Below are 5,376 nucleotides of genomic sequence, written 5' to 3' on the forward strand. Positions count from 1 at the left end.
AAAATGATTTTCGAAGGAAATAGATTCTTCTTTCTGGAAAATTGGCATTGTCAGTAAGAAAACATGAAGTCATAGCAGATGCAAAATGAAGCAAAAGAACAAAAGAAAAGAAGATGAAATAAAACCTAAGCTGAGACTTATGGTTGTGTCAGGAACAATTCAGAAGAAATTGGACAGGAGTAATAGTAAACCAAAGACAAACTAAATAAAAAAATTACTTACTTACAAATTAACCAAGAAAATAAAAGCACCTAGGACAGTATTTTCTTAAGTCACATCTATTCTTTCCCATATCTGTGCCAGATATTATCTTTCCTTATATTTACAAAAACAAACCGTCTGTGCCCCTAAATGCTGGGTATTTTCCCACTAGCTCACCCTCTCCAGCTTTTGCTCTATTTCTCTTCTTTTTTTTTTTTGACAGAATTCTTCATCAATTTTGTTTATATTCTCTCTCTCTCTCTCTCTCTCTCTCTCTCTCTCTCTCTCTCTCTCTCTCTCTCTCTCTCTCTCTCCCCAAGTCCTACCCATGTGTCCTCTAAATACGCTCCAAGCAATGTTTTGCTCCATCACTCAACTCAAGCTACCTGTTAAGGTCACCAATAACCTCTATGTAGCCGTACCCAATGGCTAATTCTCAGTCCACTGACCTCGCCTTTTTCCTCATGTGCAGTCAGCAGTCAGGATTTCTCCTGACCTCATTGGCTAATCTTCCTTCCTGGGTCATCTTGCTCAACCTGATCTCAAAATGTCTGGCCCTTGAACATCTTTTCTCGCTTATCTCACTCTCTGTGATTACAACTAAGCCTCCAGTCTAAATATAATCTATATGCTAAAAATGTCGATCTCTTTAAGACCTACCTTAAGAATCCCACTAATGCAGGATGTGGTGACACATGCCTTTAATCCCAGCACTCGGGAGGCAGAGACAGGCAGATCTCTGTGAGTTGGAGGCCAGCCTGGGCTACAGAGTGAGTTCCAGGAAAGGCGCAAAGCTACACAGAGAAACCCTGTCTCGAAAAACCAAAAAAAAAAACAAAAAAAAAAAACAAAAAAAAACACAGTCTCAGGGCTGGAGAGATGGCTCAGTGGTTAAGAGCACTGGCTGCTCTTCCAGAGGACCCAGGTTCAATTCCCAGCACCCACATGGTAGCTCTGTAACTCCAGTTCCAGGGAATCTGTCACCTTCACACCAGTGCACATAAAATAAATTTAAAATAAATCATTAAAAAAAGACACAGTTTCACACACACACACAAAGTAAATAAATAAATACTTTTTTTTTTTTAAAGAATCTAATCAAGGGGCTGGAGAGATGGCTCAATGGTTAAGAGCACTAGTTGCTCCTCCAGAAGTCCTGAGTTCGATTCCTAGCACCCACATGGTGACTTATAACCACCTATAATGGGATCTGGTGCCCTCTTCTGTCATCCAGGTATACATGCAAATAGAGCATTCATATACATAAATAAATAAAATCTTTTTTTTAAGATTTATTTTATTTGTACACAGTGTTCTGTCTGCATGTATCCCTGCAGGCCAGAAGAGGGCACCAGATCTCATTATAGATGGTTGTGAACCACCATGTGGTTGCTGGGAATTGAACTCAGGACCTCTGGAAGAGCAGCCAGTGTTTTTAACCTCTGAGCCATCTCTCCAGCCCATAAAATAAATCTTAAAAAAAAATCTAACCAAAACTTTAACCTCACAGCAATGGATAATGTTCGAGTACATAGACTATTCCCCATAGACCCAGGTGTTTGACTATTTGGTCCCAGTTGGTGGTGCTGTTTGGAGAGGAGGCATGGATGTCATGGAGAGGGGGGTGCTATGGATGTCTAGATTGAGTTCATAGCCTCAACTCACATTCAGTTGGCTCTCTCTGCTTTATGTTTGTGGTTGAAGGTGTGATCTGACTTCCTGCCTCTGTCAGGCCTTCCCACCATGGCAGAGTCTTGTCCCTCTGGAACTGTAAACCAAAATAAACTGTTTCTTCCAGAAGTTACTTTTGATGGTGGTATTTTGCCACAGCAACAGAAAAGTAGCTCAGAGAGAAAACGTCAAGGTCTACTGAAGGGAGAAACTACTGTATACACAGAAAATAGAGGTATAGAGAGCATGTTGATAGCATATTCTAAAGGAATCACTCCAGAAAGAAAAAAAAAGTGTGAGTTTGGATCTGACAAACTCCATCAATACAAACATGGAGATTTAATGATTTTTCTAGTCTGACTTTAAACAAGATTTTTCTAGTCTGACTTTAAACAAATTTCTTGGATTGTGTGTGTGTGTGTGTGTGTGTGTGTGTGTGTGTGTGTGTGTGTGTCTGCCTACAACTTGACCTATATTAATGAAACTGAGATGCCAAAATTTCTTTGCTATTGGAATGAAATATACAGAATAGCCACGCTAGAGCAGATATGTTCAGCTATATCAAGTATAATTCATGGTGGCTGAGAGGCTCCCTCCCTTCATCAAGTCATTACTAATTAAAAATACAAAAAAAGCCGGGCGGTGGTGGCACACGCCTTTAATCCCAGCACTCGGGAGGCAGAGCCAGGCGGATCTCTGTGAGTTCGAGGCCAGCCTGGACTACCAAGTGAGTTCCAGGAAAGGCGCAAAGCTACACAGAGAAACCCTGTCTCGAAAAACCAAAAAAAAAAAAATACAAAAAAAAAAAATGCTAATAGTTTGCCTGGTCTATAAGGAAGGATTTGAAAAACTCTGTGTTAGCTTTCCTTTGTAGTCAGCAATTATGGTAGGAAAGTTTGCCATGAAATTGGAAATCCTTGATTTCAGAATAATAGGCTCCAAGAGAAGGAAGCCAAGTGGCACCATTTTAATCATTAGAGACAAGAGAGATGCAATTACCACATTAAACTTCACTGAGGAATGTTAATCAAGTGTCTTAACTCAAGAGATTTCTGGCAGTAATTAACAATTACAAGATCCCTGGCAATGAGATAGATTAATGGGCAGCTTATCAAAATTTTGCTTTAGAAAAAGTCTATGCAAAAAAGAATGCAATTTCTCTAATCATTAAAAAAATACACATTTGTAAGAAGGTTTGCTAAACCTGTATTAATTAGGTATAGTATTACAAGTGTTAAATATTTTTAAGTTTTTAGTTTAAAATTGTGCTGTAAAAATATTTTTGAACATTTAAAGATGGAAGCTGGGGAGATAGTTCGTTGGTAAAGTAATGCCCTTGTATTATGATTAATCTTGATTATCAACTTGCAGAGATTTAAAATCCCCATGAAAACAAATCTCAGCCGATCTGTGAAGGATTATCTACATTGGGTTAACTGAAACCGGAAGCTTTACTCTAAAGGTGGACAGTACCATTCCATGGGCTGGAATCTGGGACTAAATAAAAAGAATGGTGAGCTGAGACACCGTTTATCATCCTCTGCTTCCTGACTGTGGACTGACATGTGACTGGCACCTCAACTTCTGTGTCCATGACGTCTCTGCCCTGGACTCTGCACTAGACCCTGAAACTCTGAGCCACAATGAACGCTTCCTTCTTTTTTTATATTTCTTTTATTGGGTATTTGGAAACAAATCTAACAAATACTAAAACACTGCACAAGCGTGAGGATCTGAATTTGATCCCAAAAGCCCCATGGTTGTATCCATTGTAATCCCAATGCTGAGAAGGTAGGTCCACGAGGCTGCTCACCAGCTAGTCTAGCCTATTTTGTGACCAATGAAAGACTCCAAAAAAAAGGGAAATAAAGCTACACATATAACTTGAATATAAGCCGTATAAAAGATTGTTGAGGAAATCGTGAAATATAATGGCACTGTAATATGATTCAGGCACTGTAATATGATTTATATCCTATTAAACATATATTTGATAGATAATAATATATTATTATGTTGTATAAATAGAGCATAATATATAGACTAGAATTAATTTTTGGTTTTAACCAAAACTGAACAATAGACTTGATTTACCAAAATAAAGCAACTTAAAACTAAGCAAAACAATACTAACCTGGCAGGGGAGATACCATGATCACGAAGGTGGTTTTCCCAGGGCGAGGCTTATCCATTGCACTCCGGATGTGCTGACCCCTGCGATTTCCCCAAATGCGGGGAAACTCGACTGCATAATTTGTGGTAGTGGGGGACTGCGTTCGCGCTCTCCCCTAAGAATAAAAATTTAAAAAACAAAACAAAACAAAACAAAAAACTAAGCAAAACAATTTTAAAAAATTGACCAAAGTTCACTGATAGAAACATAAACTAAGAGCTCACCAAAAAAAGGGGGGCATTCAAATAATACTACTATTAAAGAAATTTCACTTGTAGTTAAAAGTTTTTCTATTTAAATAAAACTGCTTGAATCCATGTTAAGTCTTTGGGAAATTGTACCATTTATAAAAGAAATAATATCGGCACTGTCAAATTCTTCCAAAACTTAAAAGAATGAATTACTCACCAACTTATTCTGAGACTAACATTACTCAGAAACCACATGCTGAAAACAATGTTACAATACACTAACAAAAACACACAAAGACAAAACACAAGAGCCAGCATCTCATAGGAGCATAAATGTAAACATTCCTAACAAAGCTATACCAAAAAATTATATGACAATGATAATATTATCTAATGACATTTCCCAGAAATGTCAGATTGTGTAAACATCTGAAAATCAAAGTAATTCATTGATTATTTTAACAATGAATTATTATATTATATTAACAAAATCAATAAATATTCTGTAAATGTGTAACCCTCTGCCATATTTGTTTTGGTGTGTGTGTGTGGGTGTGTGTGTGTGTGTGTGTGTGTGTGTGTGTGTGTGTGTGTGTGTAGTGTGTTTATGTGGGTACATGTGTACATGTGTGCTGGCTTATGTGTTATAAAACACAAAAAAAATAAAACTGTATGTGTACCTCAGTAGGTGAAGAAAGGAATCTAATATCCATTCATATTTAAAAATACCTTAGCTCACTAGCAGTAGAAATAAAATTTCTTGCCGGGTGTGGTGCCACATGCCTTTGGTTCCAGCATTCAGGAAGCAGAAGCAGGCAGATCTCTGTGAGTGTGAGGCCAGCCTGGTCTACATAATGAGCTCTAGGATAGCCAAGGTTATGGAGAGAAATGCTGTCTGAAAAAAGGAAAACAAAACAAAACAAAAACAACTTCATGAACTTGGTAAGTTTAGGTCACGCTCAGGAAGCAGAAAGTGGACAGGAAGTGAGGCTGGAGTACAAAGCCTTGTCCCCTTCCCTGAGGGACCCATGTCCTGAGAGGCTCTACCTCCAAGGGTCCTACGACCTTTCCAAACAGCATCACCCGCTGAGGACCAGGTATTAGATCACATGAGCCTTAGGGGGACATTTCAGGTTCAAA

General features: G+C 38.4%; 1 non-coding gene across 1 annotated transcript; it reads left to right on the top strand.

Moving 5' to 3' along the window:
* The first annotated feature begins 3,998 nt into the window (after positions 1-3,998).
* Positions 3,999-4,163, top strand: LOC128110212 (U1 spliceosomal RNA). The gene has a single exon (XR_008218166.1). It is a non-coding gene; the product is annotated as a U1 spliceosomal RNA (small nuclear RNA).
* The last annotated feature ends 1,213 nt before the right edge of the window (positions 4,164-5,376 follow it).

The sequence above is a fragment of the Peromyscus californicus genome, unplaced genomic scaffold (genome assembly GCF_007827085.1).
Source record: "Peromyscus californicus insignis strain IS unplaced genomic scaffold, ASM782708v3 Scaffold_14__1_contigs__length_90479793_seg_2, whole genome shotgun sequence".
In the NCBI taxonomy this organism is placed as follows: Eukaryota; Metazoa; Chordata; class Mammalia; order Rodentia; family Cricetidae; genus Peromyscus; species Peromyscus californicus.